General features: G+C 30.8%; 1 long non-coding RNA gene across 3 annotated transcripts; it reads right to left on the reverse strand.

Annotated features, from left to right (window-relative positions):
• Positions 1-4,783: 4,783 nt before the first annotated feature.
• LOC121127347 (uncharacterized) lies at positions 4,784-25,976 on the reverse strand. 3 transcript variants are annotated; one of them, XR_011782415.1, is made up of 11 exons: positions 24,323-25,976; positions 15,752-24,262; positions 15,308-15,485; positions 12,132-15,239; positions 11,942-12,078; positions 9,581-11,879; positions 8,881-9,313; positions 8,782-8,821; positions 7,024-8,694; positions 6,317-6,391; positions 4,784-6,255 (listed from the first exon to the last, which is right to left on the reverse strand). It is a non-coding gene; the product is annotated as an uncharacterized lncRNA (long non-coding RNA). The 3 variants fall into 3 exon arrangements; XR_011782416.1 differs by having other exon boundaries at positions 15,752-16,259; positions 23,635-25,972; XR_011782414.1 differs by having other exon boundaries at positions 15,752-25,974.
• Between the last annotated feature and the right edge of the window lie 1,894 nt (positions 25,977-27,870).

Raw genomic sequence — 27,870 nt, forward strand, 5'->3', positions numbered from 1 at the left:
TGATGAGAGAAAATTCATTCAATTTTTTTGAAACTAATGTTAAATAAAAATCTTTTTTTATATATATGAGCTGGTAAAATAACTTTTAAAATTCCTAGGGAGACACATAGGGCAGGGAAAGTTAGATGTTGTTACGAAAGCCATTTTTACATCCTGTAGACATATCACATCGGGCTTAATTGATATTAAACGATTCATGAGGGCGTCATGATATTTTGCTTACTATCATGCGTTATAGTTTTGGTAAAAAAAGTCATTGACTTTCAACTGAATAGCATTATTAATTTATTTATTTTTTCTTGATAAGTTTTCAATTTTGAAGAAATATGAATAACGTTTTTGGAGCCTTAATGGTGTTTTTTTTCCTTTCAGGAGAATCAGTCATTGACTCTGAACAAATAAATAGCATGTTCTAACGATTGCTACCAGCCAACACAATAGTAATAGTCATGGGTGTCTGCAGGATTATACTATTATTACTATTAAAATAGTTGACCAAAACAAAATGAAATATAGTTATTTATACTTCAATCACTCTAGACCTTGTAAGTTATTATAATTTACTTCTTTTACAACTATACTTCAAATTTTAAATACAGTGAGGAAAATAAAAGTATGTGAAACGACGACTATGTTATTAACATACATAAGCTATATATAACTACTACAATTTGAATCTACTGGTCAACCACACTTCTTTTTACGGTTTCAAATGTACACAGAGTTAGACAACCGGTCATAACAGTTATTGCTTATGAAATAGGAAAAAAAAAATCTTAGAAAAATGATACAATTTTGCAGAATAATGTCAAGCTTCTTGTAAACAATTATGTTCCCTTCCATCCACTACCTCCGATCCTGGAGCTAAATGTGTTAGAGTTACAGATGTATTTCTTCTATTTTCGAAGCGAACATAAGCGTAAGTAGGATACACTTTTATAATTTATTACTAAACTTCTTCTACGAAAGGATAATTTTTGTTTCCCACGTGATTTTTGTGAAGTACTGTCTCTGCTTCTAATAACTATGTTGATATTGTCTAAGGAAGGCCAATCTTCTGTTGATAACTAAGCATACTTTCCTGCGGAGTCTGATTAGTACCAGTATAAAGTAAGCCTCTGATAGACCTTAGAGCTTCATTGATAATTAATTCTTATTTTTTTTTAGGGAAGTCTACAAACTGAAGAGCTAATATTACAGCCTTCGAAATAATGTCCTTATAGCGTTCTACCTGCCCGTTCCCTTGAGGATTCTAAGGCGTAGTACAACTTGTACCAACCCTTCTTAGAGTCTTTAATTCTTTCGATATAAAGGTGATCCTCTGTCCGATTGAATATATTACCGCATACCAAAAATGGCACTAAAATCCTGAAGACATCTAGTCACTGAATTAAAGGAGAGGTATACATTAGTGTAAGCGAAAGGAAATCTGGAGTATTCATCTACTAAGGTAAGTATATATTTATTTTTGATATTTGAAGGTAAGGTTCAAAATTAATGGTCAAACTTTCAAAAGGATTAGTACCTTTAATTAATTTTAATTTTTACCGTCCTTCTTTATGAATTTAGGTTTCAGTATCCAGCATTCCCTACAATTGGAACTCCCCTTCTTGACATCTTCAATCGAAAACGGGAGATTGCAAGATATTGCATTATGAAACATTCAGGCAATCCTAGTATGGCATAATTACTTATGAATATTCTGCAGTTTATCAGATGAGTTATCTTACACTGTTAAATACATTTTGGACCCGGTTTCATCATACCATTATTTATCTGATACCCCAAAAGCTTAATTTTTTTATTTAAAATCTTTGCATTTATTATCGATCCAAACTTATCTACAGCCTCATGAAGAATTCTACATTCTTGGCGTACTAATTTTATTTCTTTTTCCATAGATAGTGACGAACTCAATGTATGCATAGGTTTTTTTTTCAGATTCTCATCGTCTATAATGAAATATATCCCAACTTGAAAACTATAGACTCCATTTGTGATCCCAAATGGACACGTGCTCCAAAGGTGGTATATTCTCTTTCACTCTCTTCAGTTTCTACCTGGTGATCCACTTTTAAGATCCACTGTTACGAAAATTTTGTTGACGGCTACTTTATGCGGTACCTCTTCAATTTTTGGGAGAAGAATGGACATCTAACAAGGTATTACTTATAGTTTATGAATAATCGATCAAGATTAGTTTTCTACTATCATTTATAGTAATCAGCACTTGAGTCCTCCATGGTAACGTACTGGGCTTCATAATTTCCTGGTCCATTAATCTCTGCACTTTTTGATGAATAAACTCTCTACCCTCCTCAGAACGTTTTCGTGACTTTGTTATGATAGGTTTAACATCAAGAACGAGGTTTCGAAATAAAGCAGGTGAAGGAATACCCTTGATACACATCAAATTGCTTATTAAAAAGGGCTTCTCTTCCCTCCCAGAGTCATGTACAATTCTGAATGAAGGCCAAAAAATCAAATACTTAGATCACATCAGTGCACAATTCTGAAAGAATAAAAACAATTTGAAATACTCATAGAACTGTGCATTATGTGCGACATTCACATGAATCAGGCCCAAAGTATTAGTTTGAATTCATTACAAGCCATCCTAATTAGCTTGACTGATTTTTGCATTTTTAGTTTCATTTCTCTGACTTTACTTAGACTAATAAAAATGTAATAACTTCCAGAATCTGTAAGAGCATGTACCCAAAACCATTAACACAAATCTGACAAAAAAAAGTTCCGATTTTCTTAAGAATATAAATGCTACAACGTGTACTTTCATTTTGGCCTCTTTTGTCCCATGGTTGCAAATTTGAATTGGTAAAGTTCCTACATTTGGCTTTCCTAGCCGGCTAAATTAGAACCAGCATCCTTTCCATTCCTACTGAAGAAACAACGATCCTTTGCAGCTATAAATGTATCATTGTTTGCCGACACCTTTATTTTATCTATTACGACGTTAGCCACGCATACATAATCATAGGACACTGATTGTTGTAGTTCCATTTATACAGGGTTGGCTTAATCAAACGACTCATTTAGAGTGATTTTAGTGCTGCCCAAGATTTTTTGTCTGATTTGAGAATATGGAAGGCCACAAATGAATGATCTTACATATTTTCATTTGTATTTCAAGAATGCTTAGACTCAAAATTGACAATACTTTACTAATATTTTTATATCTTTAAGAAATTGATCCAACGACTCGCCTTCCTTTTGCTTAAGTGAGGCAAGTAAATGTTTAGTGACTATTTTAGTATTTTTTTTGGTGTATGCAGGGTCCACTGAAAGTCCTCTTATATTAACTTTATATTATATAATTATAACTAAAGTTGCAAGATATTATGTTTAAACTCTAGTTACATCCCACATTAATAGAAATACAAGGTTAGACCATCATGTAATCGGGCATGTTAGAATTTTCAATCTGATGTATTGTACAGACTGCTGGGCAAAACAGGCGGATTTTGACAAAACATGCAACCACTTCTAGTCTATGACATCACTATTGCTAGAATTTAAAATTTAATGTACATATTGTACCTACTGGGGGGAAAGAAAAACAGATTTTGACAAAACACACAACCACTCATTTACTATGACGTCAATATTAAAAGCGTGGTGGAAGTCAAACATCAGTCGTACACGTGTTATAGTATAACTTTGTATTTCTATTAACCTTGGTTGCATTGAAACAATATAAAAAACAGTTTTGAAAAAATAATAGTTTTATTAATCACAATTGAAGGCAAGAGAGAAGCTATAATCAAGGAGTACCTTAAGGTCAAATATCGACCAGCCATCTTGAGGAACCTGAAGAGCCTAAAGGTCAACCCCATGCTCATCAAGAGAACCATTGATAGGTACGAGGGGACTCAATCAATCAAGTGAGACCTAGATCAGGCAGACCAAGGTAAAAAGGATGCCTGGAGTCGTCAAGGCAAGTATTGTAAGAAATTTCAGGAGGAACCTCACCAGGATGGCTAAAGATTTCAACATAAATGTGACAACAATGAGATACCTTATCTGAGATGAAGCCTTGGGATGTATCCTTACATTTTGAAGAGGCAACAGCAACTGTCAAGCAAGGTCAAGGCTGAATACTTGAGATAAGCAATGCATTTCTTCAAAAGCTGAGTGACCATGAAGTCAACAGTCTACATAAGACACAGTCTGTGATGGTTTGGACGCATGATTGAGAAAGGGAAGTCCCCGTTGGTGATTGTGCCGGCTGGGATGAAGGTCAACACCAAGGAGTACATCAGCACCATCCCTGAGAAAGATTTGGTTCCCTGGGCCAAATAGTACTTCCGGAATGAGCCATAGACCTTCCACCAGCATGGTGTCCCTCTCACACATCCAGAGAGACGCAGGGGTGGTTTGAGGCCAATTTGAGTGACTTATGGACAAGAAACTCTAATTCCCCTCCAACTCCGACTTAAACGTCTTGGATTGCTACATGTGGTCCATTCGTGAGAGCAGAGCTTGTGTGACCCCAGGAAAGAATTTTGGACGACCTGAAGGTCATACTAGTACATGCAGCATACAAATCCTTTCCAGAGAGACATTGGGCTGTGGTCAAGGCTAAGGGAGGCCATTTCGAATGAAAGTTATGGCACATGTTTTTGAAGCTTGTGTGGACCTATAGCTATAATTATTTGCAAATTATGTAATTAGTTATATCATTAGTACTTTATTTTAGTATACTACCTATAATTGTAAGAGCCTCGTCATTGCTTCCAGCTGCTTCAATAAATTCATAATTCGACTGATTCAATTATTGTTTTATTAATCATAATTTGTTCTCTTTTTAGACTTGTGTTAAGACCTCTAGAAAACTCTTAAAGTAAAGGCACTATAATATATTTTTATAAATTAGAATAAAGATTTATTGAATATCATTGATTGCAAGTAAAATCCAGCTGACTTCCAATAAGAATTTACATTACATACTCTCGTAAGCATACATCAACAAGATAATAATCACAATACATCACAACTAATTAATGCTCATAATAAATACAACATGCACTTCTGAGTATATTTTACTAAACATAAATATGAACGATCTGCAGATCACATAGAATCTCCGAATCCAAAAACATGTCTTCTGTGGATGAAATCCTTAGGTCTTTTTAGGAAGTTAATTTGGTAATTATTAATTAAATGTCTTGCTGGGAAAATATCTAGATATTTCTAGGATTAATTTTATTCAAATAAAGATATTCATTTTAAGTCTTAATTTGTTGTATCATACATATATGAGTGTAGCTAATCGTAGGAAATATTATTTGATATAAAATTTTAACAATGCATTCCATTGCTAAATTAATTCAGAAAAAAAGGACTCCCGTAAAAGACTTAACATTTTAACAATGTGGTTTGTGACATACACACATTTTGAGTGAAATGATTACATACTAAGATAAAATTACAAAATCGCAAGACACAAGTAAATCTCAGCAACAAATTTTTCTTAGGTAACAAATGAATTGATTATAAGATTTATAGTTTTAAATTATAATTCTAAAAATTTTCTTTTAAACTAGATCAACTGCATATTAGTGCTATTGTGTTGGCCATACACAAATAATTTAAAGAATAAATTGAAATAATTTAAGAATAATGTAGAATTGTTGGGAAGATGGAGAAAAAAAAATGGATGAATAACGATCAGAAATAAATCTGAGTACTAAGGCTGTTAACAGTAGAGATGATACAAGAGATCAATTTATATACCAGAAAACAATTGAACAATGACAAAGATAGTTATACAAATGTCAACATAATTTTAGAATTACAGAGGCACAAAAGTTTATACAACTATCGAAGAACCCTGGATCGTCCAAACATTGTTGTTTGCTGATAAGCGAGGTAGATTAGAAAATTCTTAGTAAATATATAAAATTTATTTTACAAGGGTGATTAAGGGTAAAGGGAGTAATCCATGCAGAGGCCCCCCCCCCTAATAGATAAAGGATTACATTCCCAAACAATTAGAGAATTGCATAACATAAATTTAATAGAAATATCCTCGACGTTTTTGGATCCGAAACATTAATTAAGTGGGGGTATGCACCATCAGGAAAGTCATATAAAAATGTTCTTGAAAATGTGATTTAAACAGCAGCAACTTCTAACATCATTGTAAGGGACTTTAGTGTTTCAAGATTCGTAAAAGAAGAGACACGTAACTATGCAAATCTAAATTGCAACGCAGACTTTTTTAGGGCTTGGATTCTGAAAAACGAAATTAATGAAATAGAAAAAATGGATGGAAATTCAAATCATACATACTCACACTTTAAAAAATTTAAAATGCAACCATCTTCACCCAAAATTTACTATGTTTTATGCAATGGAGAGGTTTCGAACACTAAAAAAAAAAAAAAAAGAGATTAACATTACATGATTTTTATACTATATATGAAGAAAGTTCTTATCATTCAAATGAACATCAACAGTCTATCGGATAGAAAGAATCATCATTATTTGGTTAAATATTTAAAAATCTTGGATTTACCATTCATTGTATGATTATGCAATACTCGAATGAAGATAAAAAAGGATCAGTCATTCGTCTCAATAAATTATCAAGAATACAAATCACATACGAAATTTTGAAATGGTAACATATTAGCTGTTAAAATTTCATTTTTTACTTTATTATTATAAGAAAATTATTTTCCACTACAGCCAAAATAAGCAATCGTCAAAAAAAAGATATCGTTCCATATTCATATAAGAATTTCTTACATAACTCCTAGAATCATGATTTTGTTCATGCTCATTACATTTCAAATAATTAAGATCTTCTAAATATAGGATGAGTTGTCTTCTATACTCTATAATATTTATCACAAAGGGAAATTTAGTCATGTATCTTTGATTTTTCGTAACCCTTATTATTTGAAATTAATTGAATTCATTCAGCTTTTTCAAATCAAATCCCTGGATCAAAAATTCAAACTCCCTGACAAAATCTAGATTCCCTGGTAACACACTTACTTCTTAGTAGTATCCATTGAATTACATTTATCTTAGAAACAATAATTTTTGGTGTTAAAGGAAGTTCCATACCCCGTAGATCTACATCTTCTTCTGATATATCTCATGAAGGGGAATCGGTTATAGAGTTGAATTTATAAGAGGAATAAAGATCGCCAATGACAGGATCCGAAGGCTCTTTTTGATATCTTTCAATTATCCCAATTCAAAGTGAGTTAATCTCATCCTAGATACATTTATCCTCGTAGTCATAATTTTCCTTTTTGTTGCTTATGTCTCCACTTGAACCAAACATTGACATACTCAATTTTGTATTCATATTAATCAACTATTAATTATTAAATTATATTTATTGTAAATCACATTATTTTTTAAGAATGCCTCAGTGGTGCCATCTATTACCCAATTTACATAGAAAATAACATCAAATCTCTATGAAGTCAGTTAGATAAAATACTTATTTTTTATTATCTTACTGATGACTACAAAGATACCTTCTTAAGTTATTTAGATACATGTACTGTGCTGGGTCATGGAAATCTAGAATACGCCTTTTTATTATTCGGGCATGAGTCTGACGCATATAAAAAAGGAACAAAATTAAATTAATAATAAGAAGAGTTAGTAAAATTTTAACAACTATTATTTATTACTTTAAATAAATTAAAGAATTATTGGCAACTATCATAATATAACAACAAGACACAATATACATATATATCATTGGAAAGTAAGTTTAACAATTTTTTTATTCTATTTACAAGACTTTAAATTGCCATGCAACTTTTTCAAATTTATTTTATAATTTATTTTTTTAGACAAATTCTTGGTCACAATATTGAAAACTTGGCAACAAATGCTAAAAAATAAATCTGTAAAAATATGACCATTAGAACAATTTTGAATAATTATGATTAGTTCGTATCTATCATCTCACAACATATTTTTGTAAATACTTTTCTTAAATTGTTGCATTGAAAAAAAAAATAGATTTATCATTTTTACTAGAAATAATAAAGTTATATAAACAATAAATTTGTGTGACAATCGAAAATAAGTCATCGCTTGGAGTGACCAGTCCTCCTCTATTAATTTGATCTAGGAGCTTGCTTTTCGAACACGCCTCAACTGGTTTGTCCAAACTAACATGAGGAAAACTTTTTTGAGAACACAAGTTTGGTTTCGCATAAATTACATTTTAACTTTAAGGATCGAGATTTGGCTATATAGCCTGCAACAAAGAATAGAGTCGATTTTTCGTCATCCTCTAATTCCAAATAAAACTCTGTGGATTGTAAAGTCGACAAAATTTTATCAATACAAATCTTTTCTTCTAGGTTCAAATCTTTTTTTTTATCAGAGTCAGAATGAATATTTTTTATGTCACTCAGATCAAGGCCATCAAATTTCACAAAGGAATAAATCCTAATTTTTTTTTTTCTGCCTCCAGTACTTGGCGCACGGATACAAAATAGTTTGCACCAGACAATTGACGGTACCAACTAAATCGAGCTCCGATAAAGTCGTTTTTTACCTGCTCTGGAAGTAAGTATTCGAAGCCACAATCTATTTGAAGAAATGTTGCAAGTTTTGTAGTAGCATCTGTACTTTGGTTAACTGCAGCGAAAGTTTCTTTAGTGATGCCCATTTTGTGAGAGGTAGATTCACACGCTATACCAAATACAATGAAACATTTTTATACAAAAATAAATATAGTAATTATGAGAAGAAATAAAATAAGTCTTATTTCTATCATACTTTAAATTCCGTATATAATCCTTATAAGTCATATGTAAAGCTAAAAAAGAAAAGTAAATTGATGTGTTTAATATTTAAAACGGCTTATAATAATCTTACATAAATTCCACATCAACATGTTCGAATTCATGGAGCATACCCAAGTCTTTGGCGGAAGAAACTGATATTAAACAAAGACCTTGCACACTATTTAAGGCTAAAAACCCCTTTGAGACCATTCAAGCAGTTGCTCTGTTCCATATTACTATAAGTTATCCATCTCAAGAGAGAATAGTTGACTCCTTCATGGTGAAGGAGATTCCAAGATTGCAATATTTCCAACCAAAATTGTATAAGTTATGAATGGTGAAAATATTAATTTATTATTTCACTCAGTTTTTATCAAGGTTAAATGACTTAGCAAATGTTAAAATTTGAAGAAAAGGATCCAGTCCTAAATCATTTGTGTCCTAAAATGGTAAAACTCTCAATAAAGGTATGAGAAGAGTAGACGATATGGATCCTTGATATTACAATATTAAACTGTTATTTCCTGAAAATATTGAAATCATATTAGCTTCTTTACTTCCATACTATGTATGACGTCAAAGAACAATTCCATCGTCATCATGAAAACCCAAAAAAAGACAACTTAAATAGTTTAAATATATAATTGTAATGGATATTACATAATTTTGATTAAAAATTAATTAAAAGGATGTCAAATTAAAGAAAAAAATTATGGTAAATTTATAGCATCTCTCCTTAATTTAAAATAAAATTTATAAATATTTTCATCTGTATAAAATATAATGCGTACATTGTTGGTAGTTTATTTTTTTAATTCTAACATGTTTTAAATATAATATTATGCATGTAACAAGAAAAAATAAATATAACTATTGTATTTTATTTTTTAACATCAAAAAACATTAATTTTCATTTTATAATTACGTGCGCGGATTTATTGCCTTGTCGAAAGCCATTTTGCCGAAGGAAAACAAAAATAAAATATATATTTGATGATGAGTCATGTTCAAATACTATGTAATTATGATTCCCATTTATGTTATTCCAAAAGTAAAAGATAAAATATTTATTATTTATTTGTCACAAATTGCAATAATTAAGTGTTCATTAAATAATAATTAATTGATTCATTTAATTATGAGGATGCTTGAAAAGTTGGTTCGAACCGTTGTATCAAAAATCATGACAACCGCCGAATAAATAAAAGATGTGTTAGAAAGAGAAAACATCTTTAAAAACGAGAGGGAGTTTAGTGTGGATTATTAATCAATAACTCCAATGAGTGTCGATTGAATTTCAATGGACAATGCTATTGAATAATAATTTGGATCAAATGTGTTTGAGGTCCTAAGTACCTGGTCAAGTACTGATAGACACTCCTCTATCTCCAGGTCGCCTGAGTTTCAATAATTCTCAAGATGTGTTTTTCATTGAAGTAGAATCCAAATTACAACATACACAATAACTCCTTGGTCAAGCTCCTGGGAGATGGAATTTAGATGAATTAACATATACTGCACTGATTAAGTATAAGTAAACATTATTACAATTACTCCATCTAACCTAGGAATCTTTTTGGTGAAATCCATATAAATAAAGTATATTTCTTTCTCCAGGGATAATCAGGGCGCGAACGTTCATACATTCGAGCTATGGCGATTCCGGTTTTATTTACAATTTTGCTGGATTAGTTTAATTATTTGTTATAATTAACCAATAATTGCCATATATTTTTCATAATAATATTTTTTACTATGTGAGGGATTCAAAAATTAAATTAATGGGTTGTTTAAAAAAGGATGTCACAAGTCTCAAGGTGGACGGTGGAGTTTGATACATAATGTAACTACATCTTAGTATTTTAGTATAATTAGCTATTAAAGAACAAAAGCTATCGGTTATCTTAAAGTTTTTATTTCAGAGTCTATCTCATGTATTCAAACGTTTATTTGGCAAGAGGAATTCAGATATCAGTCTCCTTACTAGACATAAGTCTGCCTCTTTCTTGGGAAAGGGTTCCTACATGAGTTTTGGTTGGCTCTCTTCCTCATTTAAATGTAATTTCAAATAAGTTCAGTTCTCGGAATCTGTCTCTTTTGTGAATAAGGACTGACTCAATATTAAAGTTGATAATTCTGCAGAGAAAAACGCGTACAAGGAGATATAACTGTTTAAAATACTGATGTGATTAGCAGATGCCTGCTTTATGATAATTTTTGAGGGTATAACGAAAGTATTTAATAGCAAAATGCTTAATGAAGACATACTACGTATAATTGACTTAGACGTTCTTTCTTTTTCCCGTTACAATAGATTTGAAAACGTCACACTCCATAAAATTGTAATTCATTATGAACCATATTCTCAGAATAATAACTAATAAAACGACAATGTAGAGTATTTAGAAATATATTTGAAGTTCCAAGTTTAAAAAGAAGGCTTATATTAAATATAATCTACATACTAAAAAAAAACACCGTGTTAAATATACAAAATTAAACAATTGTAATCATATACCTGATAATAACAATAAATTATAAATACAGAATATTGAAATAACAGATTGATCCAAATAATATTTTCTTGTTCTGACATGAATTCAGTTAAATAGGACATAACTTTAAGTTTGCTAAACATAGGCCAGACGTGGAGTTTAGTCAAAAAGATCACCCCTTTTTCCTCAACTGGATGTTGCTATATACAATTGTGCACAGGATATATATATATCTACCGATCAGATCTAAATAATTATTAATAATAAAGTAAATGTTAAAATCATAAAATTAGACATTAAATTTACTAATAAAAATGTTATAATTAAATCCATCGTAAAAATTTAGAGCAAAACATAATTATGTAGTAATGTCCGGCGATATTACTACTTACTAAGAGCATCAAAATAGATTTTTTCTCCCCTTATTTATGCTTGTATAACGCCATACTGCTATCATGAAGGATACACACACTTTTTAATTATAATGCTACACCCAATGCAACTACCCCCGTTGTTGTGACCATTTAAGCAGTTATTTTTGCCTTTTATGAGTTGTCTGACACCTCTTCTTGGAGGTTATTAACCATAGCTAATCCTTAAGTGATAAAAAAGTAATATTTATTGACTATGTAATATTGGAAAAGCTAATGATCATACCCAAGTCTTTCAGTGAAGAAACTAATGTCGGACAAACTAGTTGCAACCCTCCAAAGCTACTACCCCCCGTTGTTGTGACCATTTAAGCACTTGTTTTGCCATTTAATGAGTCGTGTATCAATCCTTGATAATTTTAGCTAAAATAGAATCATATTTTATGATTAGATTTAAAAAAAAAATGAATATTTACTGTTAGATGGTACAAAATTTAGAGTTCCATTTCTTAATTTGGCGTGGATGACTCTAAACACGGTGAAAATTATCTTAACTTCACAATTTACAATGGAGGTATTTCTATAAATGATATCATTACCAACAACCTCCAGTATTTAATGATGGTTCCTCAGGAAGGGAAGAATTTACCCGTGTATTTCTCCAGAAATTTTTTTTTGTACGTAGGATGATTAGCAATGGATAAGGTTATATTATATGCAATAAGCATCTGTGTGAGATCAAAGTTAAAGTCTAACTTAATTGCATAGATGAATATCCATGCTCTTGATATGAGATGAGAATAATGAGTGGCGTTTAATTCTAGACATGGGACTAAAGGCACATTTATATTGACAAATCCAACAAGCCATGTGTTTCTCATCTGGTAAGTATTTTCCTAATTCCTGGGCCTCCATTTTTAGAAATCCAGACAGCAGGTGACGTTATTTTAGGCATTTTATTCAGTTCTCTATCGACTATCAGCATATAATATAATATTAATATTGAATAATAAAGGCGGGAATGATAACGTTCTTGATAGAACATGATGACTATTATTTAAACAATGATGCCATAAGTATCTATTCCCTTCTCCTCGCATGCTTTTGTATTCTTACCAAAATTATTAACCTTACTCAATATTAAAGAGCTCACATCGTTTTGGATCATGATTTTCTAAAGTCCACATGAATTACTCCTTGAAGCGTAGTAACGGATGATGAACTTAAATAATAAACTGTAATTTGGAGGACCCTTGAAAAAAAAGGACCAACATTTCTTCTTATGAAAGTAAAGATAATTCTTTTTAAGGAATAATTACTTTTTAGCTCCTAAATAAAGACTAAGACAACAGACGAACATCTATCAAGACCTTCTTTTTTTTTTTTGCCCATACGGCGTAACTTTATTCCGGACCAAATATAAACTCATTGTCAAAACGAAAAGCTTAGCACATCGCATAAAACATAAAATTTGAAGCTAAAAAAAAACAGCAGTAAAAGTAAAAAAATTACCAAGCTAAAAATAAAGATAAAATTAAACAGAAGAATAACTGAGAATTAAATAATGTTAGTGTCATAGTCTTCAGTAAACTGAAGAACTAATAATCCATATCTTTAATGACTTTGATATGTAAATCAATAATAGGGATGGCGTGTTTAAGGTTTAAGTCCTTCTTAGTCCTTTTTTGCATTTATTAATTCTTGAGTTTTTTTAATAATGGCCTTGACCATGCCTTCCCCTTCCCACAATAGTACTCTAAAGAATTTCTATACTAGTTGTTGCTCCGAAATTTTCCAACAGTCCATATGAGATCCGCTAATAACTAATACTTAAAAAGCCTGCAGCTCTAGAAGAGATGGTCAATAGTCTTTTTTGCTTCATTGCAGAACAGGCAAACAATCTTCTGGTCATTAAACAATTTTCGCCCAACCTCCAACGCTCCTGAGAGTAATTGATATTTGAATCATCTTTTAAAAGATATCAAATATTTGCTATTTATTACTTTGATGGTGTTATATGCTCCTTTGTTGATGTTTCTCCTTTTCCAATAGTTTTTAAAAGGAACCAATTTTTTTTTTTTAAACATCTCCTGATCTTGGACGTAGAAACCAACGAGGCTTTAATCCAGGGGCCTTTCGACTCCCTTAAAATGACAAAACCTTGAACTAAAGGGCTGTTCAGCAATTTTATCAATGAGTGAGGTGACCATCAAACGTCCACAGCAATGTCGTCGGAGACGGTTTGCATTTCCGGGAACATAAAGTGTCCTATTATGTGGAATTCTCGACCAAGAGACAATTCAAACTTAATAATAACATCTATTCACCCTTTAAATAGATAATGCATTCGCTTGGAGTATAATACAAATTTTTCCAGATTATTTTTAAAACTAGTGTAGGGGTTACCCATAAGAAAGACTTGTCTCTCTTTCAGGAAGTCATTGAAAATAAAAAATAAGAGTTCCTCAATATTCCACAATTTATAAACAAATAAAAGTTCAGAATCTTCCATATTTCTGAGCGCTCATCACAGAAAATCCTACACTATTCAGGGGATTGTGAAAGATATCATTGGAGATGTTACTTCTCCTTTTCCGTCAAAGTACATATTCTGTTAGAAAAAATATAGGAGAAAATTTTGTATATAGAATTCTACATGGTTAAGGGTCAGTAGTTCTTGAGGTATCCTGAATCCTTGTTAGCTATTAGTATCAAGACGATCCGTCCTCCTGATGTAAATTCAGGAAAATCTCCGAGAGGTATTTTACTTTCTCTTCATGAAGTTTGTATAAATCTAAATACCATGTTTGTCAATGTTTTAATAATTTAAAGTATTTTTGAGTTACATACTCTTGACTCAAGCTTTGTATAAATTTGAAAATTATTTTTTTCCTCATAGATTGTGAATATTCAAAAAATATGTGATGATATCTAGATGGTCCTATTAAATTTATTTTTGTATGTTGAAATCCATTTCAACTTATTGATTATGCCATAATATTTTAATTATTAGTAAAAAATTGATTTAGCCTAATTTTTTTTCATTAAGTTAGAATAAGTAGTTTCAAATTTATTCGATCAATTTTTTGACTTTTATAATATTAGCATTAGAGAGAATCAAGGTTAATAGAAATACAAGGTTATACCATAACGCGTGTACGACTGATGTTTAACTTCTCCCACGCTTTTAAAAATAAACGACAAATGTGAGTGAGTGGTTGCGTGTTTTTTCAAAATCTGTTGTTGTTATTTGCTCAGCAGGCGGTACAATACATTAAATTGAAAGTTCTTGCAGTATTGATGCCTTAGACTATAAGTGGTTGCGTATTTTGTCAAAATCTGCCTATTTTGCCCTGCAGTCAGTACGGTACATCAAATTGAAAATTCTAGCAAGCCTGATTACATCATGGTTTAACCTTGTATTTCTATTAACCTTGTGGAGAATGTTATCAACGTTATTTTTGATTTCCACAACATCCATATAATTTCATAAATTAGGAAGATGAATTGCATCAAAAAAGTGATGATGAGGACTCCAACATTTCTTCAAACATTTGCTTAGAAATTTAACACCATTTTTGAACCTATGATTGAGAGTGACAATAATAATTTCAGTGATAACAATTTTTAAATAATTATCAATATAATTTACCAGTGTCGAAAATGCAACTTATTGTTCGTTCATTTTGAATTTTCCTGAAAATCGACCACACTACATGTATAGCGTAATTATTAGTACTCCCTGAATGCATCTATGAGAAGTTTATTTCTACCACTTATATTTATGTTGTTGTTGTTGATTTTATTTCTGTCCGCTCTTTTCCTTGAATCTTTAAGAAAAAACAAAACAAAACGACATTAAAAATCAGTTTTTTTAATCAGTTTTTAGTTCCAATATTTAAAAGACCGTGTTAACAACCATTGTCGGAAAAATTTGCGAAAACGTCGATAACTTTTAGCTATTACACATTATTAATTTTTTAGAATTGCTTCATTTGTCATCATTTATAAGATTAAAAGAAAATAAACAAATACGACAGCAACTTAAATGGAAGAAGTGCTAATAGCTTTACTATCCCTTTTCAATTATCATTACCCTGTAGACATGATGGATTATTCATATTGGAAAACAGCCATCGAGGTACGAACTATCATAACATCAGATTAGAAACAAACAGTACTTCCTTCTTCGTTATGAGCCAAGTTGTATCAGTAGAAGAAGCGGTTGGATGTGGTGAGACCAATCCCTGAAAGGATTGGGTGAATCACTCAAAAGGCTGGATCGTAGAGTAAATGAGAGATATAAGCGAGGAAACTGTAAAGTTCAGTACATTAGGAGCAACCTAAAATAGGAATAGAGAGATGCGAAAGATGTTTGTCGTCTTTTCATAAACCTTCTTTCTTATTCCAAAGGTACAAAGCAGGCCGCATTACGAAGTCACTCAAGGGACTCGAATCCTATGAGTGATATATCTAGAACTGGGAATTCATACCTCCAATAGATCTCAAGCCCAAGTGAGCCACAGATAGTTATCTTCCTACATTCACTTTCATTAAAATTCTGAAGTACTTTTCTTCTTAAGTCGATTCTGCTTTGTCTCTTACTAAAAAAAAAACTATAATAGTCCTTCAGTTGCTTTGATGTATATAACGCAGAAATAACTTATCTCAATCATCTTGATATCAATTACATGTATACGGTGGATTTTGTTATGTATAATCTATATGGACAATTATATAACCTGGACACTTTTGTCAATGGATGACGAGTGGAAGATGATTCTAGACTCTTAAAGATAATGTAAATGATTATTCATTCGCCAAACAATTTTTCCGCCCACAACAGTAGGTAGCAAATATCAGTAGAAATTATCCCTTTTTATGTTTTAAACCAGGCGTAGGTTAAAGTCAATGACATCAGTCGAGAAATACAATAACTACCTTTTATTTTTTCAAGATAATTGATTTCAAACAAGTTGATATTATCTGAATTTTTATTCTGAAAGATTAATTGCGTTTATCTCATTTTTACTTTTTATTGCTACATATTTATATTAAAAAATTAAATCTTCAAGCTAAACGGTAAAAATGTGCTGTGTTTCAATATGTGTGGGTGAAATTATAAAATTTCCTTCCCAAAAAATATTATTTTTTAAATTTCAATTAAAAAAAAACTTCAAGAGAAATATGGATTCGAAGAATATATTGATAATCAACGTAGAAGCCATATTTTGATCGAATCATTTTAACAAAGATGATTTTACTAAAGTGAGTGAAGAATTTCAAAATATCTTACTTGAAGGAAACTTAAAATAAATAATTCAGTTATATATCTTGGAATATAACCCGTAGCATAACATAAAATACTTCTTCATCTAGACACAAAATGTATTAATCCCTAAAGGATTTATATTTCTGGATGAAAAATAAAATCTAACCTTCCATCATATTTATGACGATGTAAAAATCCTCGAAAGATTATATAGCCTAATAATTTAATCAGATCTTACGTTTTTTTAATATATAAAAGAAATCGTAATGTCAAAAACGTCAGACACTTACGCCATTATATTTGGATTTGTTTATTATCAATTTTAATGGAATATAATTGATTTTTTCGGAAATTTAATAATATAACCTCGATAAATTTCTGTTAAAAAATAATGAATTCAAATTTACTTCTGAACTTGACATTTTAGAATAAAATACTCTTTCGTAAATAAAAAACTTATAAATTTATGCTCCAAATATTTTTTTTTTTTGACATACAAACAATTGACAATCCGACATGTTATTCCTTTTCTAACAAAACTTATAAAATAAAGGGGTTGTTTAACCTTTAAATTCCATTTTCTGAATATTGAATAATCACATATAAAAAATTAGCACACATTTGAAATAAGAATGCAATTTTTAAACTAATAAATAGTATGTGAACTATTGATTTTTTTTCATTTTCAAATGTTGAGAATAATCTCTAAAAAGGGTAAAATTCCCAAAAAGTTCAAAATGAAAATTCTCAAAAACCAGATTTCATGCAAAGAAAGTAACTACTGATTCATCATCAATGCGTCAAGTAGTACTAGGATTATATATGGAATTAAAGATTTTTGAAAAAGTCAATTTTTTTTCGACATGTGTTAATTAATCATAATAATTACTCACATATTGAAAGATAAGTTTATATTCATAAAAGTGGGAAAAACATTTTTATATTATTTTTGAGTTTGATAATGAGAGTACTTAATTAATAAATTAAGATAATTGTATTTTAAAAGTTACATTAATTTGAATTTAAATTGAAATTTTCAGACATAATCAACCACAGCTGCAATAGAGTGTTTTCATGTGACGTTATTATTTTGATGACGTCCATTTTGAGGACCTAAAAAACCAAGTTTATAAAAATCAAAACCCTTTTTTCATTTTTATTTATGAAAATAGATACCAATTGGATGTCAAAATACAACCAGCAGATAGAAGCACATAAACCTTAACCTAGTGTGTGATTGTTTGTATTATTATTTTTGTATTCAAAGCGTGTATTACAAACAAGTAATTGAATACAAAATCCTTCATATATATATACTATCAAAGTTACAAGACGTGTTTTATTTTATAATCTTTAAGGATTATTTAGAACTACTTATTTTTAATTATAAGTCTCACTGTGGCGCAGTTGGAATTTATCATTTAGGTATTTCAGTCCAAGTTAATCAAGACCATAATATCTTGAAAACGACGCATAACGAAGATCTATAAAATTGAGAGAATACATCATATTGGACGTGGATGGTGAGAGGTTGCATATATTTGGAAAAGTTTCATTGAACAAGTAGATATATTATTACTAGAAAGTATATTAGATTTTGTGTAGTGTATATTTTTATGGGACGTGATTAAAATTGATCATTTTTGTTAATGCATTTCACTTTGTAAGTAATTACCAAAACCAAGAACAGCTATTTATGAATGAAAAGCGTTCTCACTAGAGCTACATGTTTTAAAACTCATAAAATCTGAACAAAGATTAATTCATTCAGTATCCAAGATGCTATTAAGCACTGTGATAATAGATATAAATGTGTTGAAGATTGTGCTAATGCCTGGATGGATAGTAATGGACAAGAAAACAAAGAAGAAAACGATAAAATTATTAAATCGGATCTTGTGGAACAAGTTCATAGGTATCACGAAGTTGTTTATAAGGGAAGAGTGATTCTCATTAGAGCCATGGAAACTATTCGTTCCAGTTTTTCTCAGTCTACTTCTCTATATACTCCAGCTGTTGATGGGTCCAAGATTTGTAGACCCAACAATTCTCTCAAGCCAAAACCCTTACAAAGATGTGACATAATAGAGCAAATGAAGAATTGGTCAAGTAGATTCAAGTCTTACTATTCCACTAGTAATATGAAAGTTATTCCAATTCAAGATCAGCATGCCTACTTCCATAGTTGTGTGTCTATTACTTGTGAAAAAGCTATTGTCTCGAAAATTTTATCAGCTACACCTATATTTGGCGAAGATAGTAATAGTTGTGAGTAATTACTATTGGAAGAACTTATTGAATTATATCCATTGTTTTCAAGAAGATTAAAATACTTTGGGGCAACTTAAAGATTAGATGGAAATATGTCTGATTTCGGAGGAAGATTAGATATTTTAAAAGATGAAGGGGACGTAAAGAATATGTCTATTCAAGAGTAATATATTTTTCGATGCATTGTTGGCAAGAATAACGACGAATTGAGACAAGAATATCTCAAGGCAGGTGGAGATTTAGCAAGAGAGACATTGAAGACAATCACTAAATCTTACAAAGCAAGATGAATTAATAAAAGGTATGTGAAATCTGAATATATCCAAGACTCTATTAATGCTGTTGGTAGAATTTTTTTTTTTTTGAAAATAAGTCAGTGACCCCAAAAGGTCACACTAAAAGATTTGGTGATTTAAAAGTAGACGATATACCAATAGCCAAAACAATACAAGTAGCCCATCTATGGCAAAAGATTGTACCCGTATGGAGTGTGGAACCTCAGGATAACGACTGCTATTATAGTTTTAATGTTATTTGTTCGAATTGTACCAAAAAGGTGCATGTTATGAAAGTGTGTCGTATACCTAGAAGGGACGAGAAGATTAGTTCAACTTTTACTGGGAATGTGATGAATGTATACGACAAAGATACTCTAAAATTCAATGTAATTGTGAATCCTAGTCACAACAAACAATTTCAATTTAAAGCTTTACCTGGTACTGGATCACCAATCACCATTATTCTAAGAATATTGTGTATAAATACAGTATTCGATGGAATTAATCTTATCATCGCAATATCTTCAACACAATTGGAAATTTAATGAAACTTGTCGGACATTATCAATTAACTATAAAATTTAATGGTAACAACAGTAAAATTACAACCCTTTTATGTACCGAGAGAAGAGATAAATTCTTCCTCAGTTGGAAAACTTGTCAAACACTTGGAATAATTTCGAAAGATTTCCCAATGTTGATTTGTAACACCATCGAAATTAAATCAAAATCTAAGCTCAACAATTTAACCAAAAAATATAAAGTAATTTTTTATTGTGATAAGTTAAATCCTATGACTGGTCCTCCAATAAAAATTATACTCGATCGTAATGCTGAAGATTATATTGTAGATATCAACTGCTAAACAGTTCCTCTTCATGAATAACTTCAATCAGAAGAAGTAACTAAAATGCGAAACTTAGGTACTATTGAGCCAGAACCATGTGTTACGGAATGGTGTTCACCTTCAATGATAGTTCCAAAACCGAATGGTAGATGAATGAGATTCGTAACTGATTTTAAAAGTTTAAACCGATATGTAAGGCGTCCAATTCACCCTTTTCCTTTTCTTTTTTTTGTTAAAGAAATTGCTCAATCAGTTCCTCATAAAAGTGAAGTGTTCTGTACATTAGTTGTAAAATGGGTTATTTTCAAAAACCTTAGGACAATGAAAGTAGAGCAATAACAACATTTAAAACACCCCGAGGAAAATTCCGATATTATGGAGCTCCGATGGGTCATTGTAGTTCTAACGATGAATTTTGTGAAAGGTCAGATGCTGTTTTATGTGGAATCAAGAATGTAAAGAAGATTGTGGATGATATTTGGCAGAAATGAAATTTTACAAAAGGTGGAAGAACTACTCAAACATTATGAGAAAAACAATATTACCTTATCAAGAGATAAAATTCTATATGGAACAAAAGTGAAATTTCTAGGTATGCTCTAAGGTGTCGAGCCATATCACAAAAAACTTGATGAAGTTGTGAATTTCCCAAAACAAAAAAATCTTACTAAATTAATTTATTGGAGTATCCAATCAATTACCTCAATTTCATCTATACTATACAAAAGTTAATGAACCATTAACAGAACTATTAAAGAAGAATGTTGAATATCAATGCCAAAAAGAACAATAAAAAGCTTTCGATTAATCAAAAATAATTATGAGCTCAGCATCAGTTTTAGCTCATTTTGATGTAAAAAAAAATTATGAAGTTGGATACTGACGTGAGTAAAATTAATGATACTGGTTTTTGCTCTCATTCAAAAGAAAATTTACAACGTTTATTTGATCACGTCTGATCCTAAACTAAAAGAACTTGAGAAACTTGCAAGTGAAGATATAAAATATCCAGAAATAGTAATAGCGTTTTGGAAGGCAAAAAAATAATGATGTATCAAAAACTCATCCAATACGTTCTTACAAGTCAACTTAGAAGAATGTTTAACTGTAAAACAAACTACTAATCACGAATTTAAAAAAACATTATACCAAGTAGTGCCATTAGTTATATTGTGAAGAAATTACATATATTTCATCCTGGTATTGTTGGAGCCCGAAAGTTAGCATGAGATAGATACTTTTGGGCCTGTTATGTACAATTCAATTAAAACAAGTACTGAATCATGCATGAAAAGTATGAAAATTCAACCAAAATCGAAAGAACATAATAAAACGATCACAAGTTAACCTATGGAACAAGTATCCCTCCACTTATTACACCAAAAGATAAGAAGGATTTTTTATTGATGGTCGATAGATTTACTGGATTTCCTTGGGTTGAACCAATGAAAAAGACTACGACAACAGAGGTGACTTTGGTATTGACATTCAATACAAATGAAAACAGTATCAGGCCTAAATTTTGTTACAAGTGGCTAACATAATAGGAATTAATGTTATGTGGAGTGTCAAAATCAAATGTACACATAGTTGGTCAACAGATAATGATGTAATTAAGTAAGAGAAGAAATTAAAAAAAAACTTCATAGAAAAAAAATAAAAATAATACTGAATATCATTTAACTTCAATGCAAATACTATAATGAATATTTTTAATATTCGTAATGTATATTTTTGGATTGATGTAAGTATATATAAATTCATTTCCCAGATGGCATCCAATTTAATTATGATTAAAGGTATACAATGTACATAGATATGCAATCAGAAACCTCCTTCTATAGTACAATACAATGAATTTTGACTTATTTAGCCTATGCTTTTATTTTAAAGGAAACCATATTTATCATTGGAAGTAAATGGTTCAATATTAACCATTTGATAGAATATAACACTTTTGGGCATGATTCAAAATGATTGGTTCAAGATGGTTTATATTCTACTTTTGATGTTCAGTAGAAAGCTAATAATATTAAAAAAAAAAGTTGCCATTTCATTATAGTTTAAACTTCGTATGATGATCACCATCAAAGACCATTAATGAAGTAATGTGATCATTAAATACGATTTCATGATCACATTACTTCATCTAAGAAATCATATAATATATTTTTTAACTTATTTTGGTTTGATATGATCAATCATCAGATAATATTAAAATCTTCAAATCCTAAGACATATATCCTCCGTCGATGAAATCATTTGGTTAGCTTGAGAAAACCCATTTTTTTTACTATTCTGTTTGAATTAATTAAAAGGAAAGAAGCTGGGAAATGTCTAGGATATCTCAAGGATTTATATTTTGAAATCAAGATAAAGTTCTTCAATTTTAGCTAATTTATTTATTGTATTAAACATTTGTGGATGCTGCTAATTGTTAATAAGATTATTTAGAATAGGCTTCCAATAATACCTGTCACTAATTGAACAATTAAAATAAAGTCGACTCCCTCAAATGATAATGCATGCAAAACTCATTAGGTTGGGCCTATATTTAAAATATAAAGACAAATGTACATAATCATGGCACATGGACTAAATTATGTACAAATTCATATAAATTACTTAATTTTTCAGTGTTAAAAACAGGACTTAAATATTGGTGGTACAAAAGTCAAAATGTTTTTGTCTGCTATAGTGTTGACTCATGGTGGTCGTCAGGAACGCGATATATATATATGAGCCTATGTCTAATCCAAAAAATAATTTAGTTATAACTACTAACTATTTCAAAAATATTGTCGTTTAAAATATAAATTGAAAAGAAGTGAAGAGTAATATCCCCTATGGGCCTAGCGGTGGGGTGGACCCTGTACTATAAATTGTATCTCTATTAATCGATAATATAAATACTTTCTAAAAATGTAATAAAAAAAAACATAAAATCTGATTAAATGAGTATTTTTAACAAAAATAATTTTCGGGTAGGGTGAGGGGATTGCCCGGAAGTTAAAATAATTTTTTTCTATAGTACTAAAAATAAACTTTTTCATCCAAAAAAGTACGGTTAAAATTGAATTTGATTTTACCAGCTACCTGTTTGAAACACATTTAAAAGTACCATGTAGATATCATCATGTATGTACTAAATATTAACACTATACGATTAAAAATTAAGTAAAATTAATAATTATGATTTACAACAAAATATTGAAACATCAATATTTTCTTCCATTGCAGAAAAGATCATAGGGCACCGATTAACTTAGTACTTATATTTTATAAAATGTTTACAAATACATTCTTGATACCTGTTATTGTTGTTTTTATTTAGGAGATAGAACCTAATTATTCCTAATAGAAATGAGTTTGTATTTCGTCCAATCCAATCCTCATTCAAAACGATTAAGACTCTTCACTTTCTGCATTGGTCCTTAGTCACTAAGTAAACCTATTCCGAAGTTTGCACTTCCTTTACATTAGCATCAAAGTGAAGATGATGAGAGTCACTTGAAACTCTTTCCGAAGAAATAGAAACCCTGAGACTAGGAGACAAATAGAGGGGTTCTTCTTCAAAAACGAACGTTCCTTATGAGTACATGAGATAGATTCCCAAATATGATGATGTTTAGTCGAATAATTAATCAAATCACCACCCATGACCATAATCTCATAAAATCAAACAGTTTTACAGTCTTTTTTATCCATATCGAAATATTACAAGGGATTGTTAATGCCAACCTATGTGTTCCCAGAAAATGAGTTAACTCTCCATTAATATAGTGTTTGCTGGACTGATGTAACGAAGATTGATGAAAAGCTTCCATTAAGTTCCGGCAAAAAATCATAATTAAATTTCCATCTATCGGAGTAATCAGTAATGTATTTGTTTTTCTATGATGTAATGGTGGTAGTAGCTTTATAACGATATGGTTCGAACTTGTGAGTAAATGACACTGATTCGAACATTAAACTTTATCTTTTATCTAATTTTCTTACGTTTTTCTATTTTTTTCCTTGAAGGAGAAGAAATCATGAGGAAATATTTGGATTTACAAGAAAAAACCATAGTAATACACTTGAATTTTTTGGAAAGGAGATGTTTTGTCAAAATGACTTCAAAATGGATTGAAGGATAATAATAAAAAGGAAAAATAAATGCGTACTATATTGTGAGTATGCACTTCAGTGAACGCAGCTTATGTGTGTATTACAAACGAGTAAATGAATACAGACTCATTCTTATATATACTATCAAAGTAACAAAACGTGTTTTATTTTAAAATCTTTAAAGATTATTTAGTGCTACATATTTATAATTATAAGTATCAACCAGTAATTAGAAATTTTTCACAAAATTGTCTTGTTTTGTATATATGACCCTAAAATGTATAGTCCCATAATCGGACCTATTTCCAAAGATAGTCACTATACATTCTAGGAAGGGCCAGTGTCGTGACTAGGATTTTGTTTTGTGGTCTGACTAGCTTCACACGACTTATGAAAGCCGAAAATTTGAAACTATTATTAAAATTGAAGTTATTCTGTTTTTGTAGAATGAAATTTAAAGTATGTTCATAGTTATATTTCATCGGGGTAAACACATCGTATTGTAAGGACAGAGTGCAAAAAATACTATGGAAACATTATTGAAAGATAAAAAAATGGCGCCACAGCAAAGCTTTAAAATTTTATTTCGTCAATTTTACAGAAGAACTATAACCTACTCATATTATATATTTTTTGGAATCTCAATGGGATCACCTTCATTCAGGCCTATAACTACAAAAAGTCATAATGCCCATATTAGTAAATACCTTCTTTTAAGATAAAAAAATATGCAATTTTGTGTTATTCTTCCTTTCTATCCCCTCTAACCTTTCTAACCCTCATAATCTTATCATATAAAGATACTATCTAAGGATTACTCGGCGTTGCTCGGGCTAAGGAGGCAGAGACAAATAAAATTGTAAATGATCAAATTAATTGAGAAAATTAAAAAAATATTCAGAAAGTACTTATATATACTAATAATTATAATATGAATGCTTCGTTGTTGTCAAAAACGATCCTGATAATTCTAATTCTCTTGGATTCTTCTCACTATATCAATCCTGTTAAGTATGGTAATCTACAAAGTCTCATCATTGTAACTCTCCTAAGAAACCGGATTACTTGGGGTTGGCTGGGGAAGTGGGCAAAACTTAGACAATAACTGATATATATAACCGTGAATGCAGTGTACAAATATCGAGCAGCAATGTCGGAGATATCAATAAAGGCACATTGTTAGAAAATTTACTAAAAGTGAAAAAAATTTCTAACGAAAAGGATAAACTAAGTTTTGCAAAAGTCATTGAGAAGGGTATTCCTGAATGGAATCTTTCACTTTGGAAAACAGAAACCCAAAAGAGGAGGACGAAGTTAATAACTAAAATGATTGGTATATGATACCTCTATTTTTATCAAGAGTGGGAGACAGAGAAAAAATGACTCAAACGAAATGAGCTATAGCAATGCAGCTCCCCTGTGGACATAAATTTTGAACATGAACCCCAGGGATCTTGACTCAATGTGTCTAAGATTACCACAGAAGCCCCTCTTTACTTCTATCAGAGGAATACTAAAAGATGAAATCCTCCCTAAAGTAGGTTTCCCATGTCAAATAGAACTAAAGATTGGAGGATAGATTTGAAGCGTCAAGAGCGGAAATGTTCAAGGATTGGCCTAAAGAGATAAGGGACAGAGTAACAACTTCTGTACCTCATGTCTCCGTAAGGGTTGTGGGTAACCCTAAAAATTTACCCTGGTTTCTCCCAATTAGTTCGCACATTGGGCCAATATATTTTAGTGGAAGAACAAATCAATGTCGCAGATGCTTCAACTTGGGACATATTGCAAAAGAATGCAATAATAAATCGAAAAGTCCACCAGAATAAAGAAGATGGCTCGGGAGAAGAATGAATAGAAAATATGCCAATGGAAAATCGATCCCAATTACAGAAGAGGTAGTTAGTGAAAAGAAACAGAAGGAAGAAAATAACGTATTGCCTACTCAGTGGAAGGCAAAGATATGAATACATCAGTCATCTTTATGGAAGAAGACAACTCAGAAAAACAGCCCTCCATCCCAGAAAATATTGTAGGGAACGTTAAAATGGATAAGCAATTCCAAGAAGATAATATATTAGAGATAGGGGGAAATCAATGTGATTCAGAGATTATTTATGGGTCTCAGGCAAATGAGGGAGAGAATAAACGAAAACAACGAAATTCATCAAGTATAGAGAGGAGGAGCGGGAAAAGTAAAAAGAAAGATATTCCACGCCTATCAGACTAATACAGATGAACATAAATGGGCTATCTTCCCAAAAAAAAGAAAGGCAGAATGCTTAAATATCTAAATTTACTAAATAACCAGATGAAGTGTGCCTGGCGGATACGAGAATAAGAAGTGATTGTGAATGGAATTTTGTTTGTGAGAAATATAAAGTACGTAATTCCGGTGCAGTTACAACTCAATATGGATATCCTTCGAGGGGTGTTGCGATATTGACCTTGAGAGATTTTGATGCATATTATATGGGAAGAGGGGAGGATAGTAATTTGGTCACAATCGCATTAAACGAAACGAGAAATTCAATATACATGATGGGCATTTATATACCGTCGGGTGATACAAAGTTCCTGGCAAAAAACTTAGGAGATATTAACTTGATACCTGAAAAAGAAAATATAATTGTGGCCGGAGATTTTAATGTGGCTGAAAAATATGGTAGGGATTTCACATCCATATTGGGTTACAAAAACAGTGGGTACCTAAGTGAATGGAAAAATATAAATAAAAGGATGGATATAGCAGATTTTACGAATAACTATAAGGCAACATTTGAAAGATTAAACGCCAAAAACTCAAGAAAAAGTAGAATAGATCACATTTATATATCAGAGCCAATGATGGGGTTAAAGATAAAAAGGGATAGAACATCGTCAAACGGACTGTCGGACCATTTCTTTCTTGAAGCCATGTTTAAGGAGAAGAACTACAAAAAAAAGCCTAATAGATAAAAGCTAAATGAGAAACTCTTAGAAAAAGATGACGTGCTAAAAAATCTGAAGGAAGGTGAAGAAATGATTGAACAGGACTTAAAAGCTGGATGAAATATTAGGAAAGCTTTAAATAAGTTCTACACAAGTGCAAAAAATATAATGTCTCTCCAATCGATTGTTAAATTCTCGAAGCAGAGAACCCAAAGTTTTGCTTTTATCTTCTTGGATTTACAGAAAAGCTTTTGATTCTATAGAACATTCCTTTCTATTGAGTGAGATGAAAAATATAGGATTTCCACAACTATATTGCAACGCATTTAAAAATATAATTTCCAACGCAGAATCAATCATTGATATCTAAGGAGACCCAATGGTATAATTGCAAAGAGGAATGCGTCAAGGGGATCCCATAGGTCCTAGTCTCTTTTCCTTGGCAGTGAGAACCCTACAAAGAAAAATTTACCTGGCATTATTGGAAATGGCCTTGGGAAACGGGA

Source organism: Lepeophtheirus salmonis, chromosome 12 (genome assembly GCF_016086655.4).
Source record: "Lepeophtheirus salmonis chromosome 12, UVic_Lsal_1.4, whole genome shotgun sequence".
NCBI lineage: Eukaryota > Metazoa > Arthropoda > Copepoda > Siphonostomatoida > Caligidae > Lepeophtheirus > Lepeophtheirus salmonis.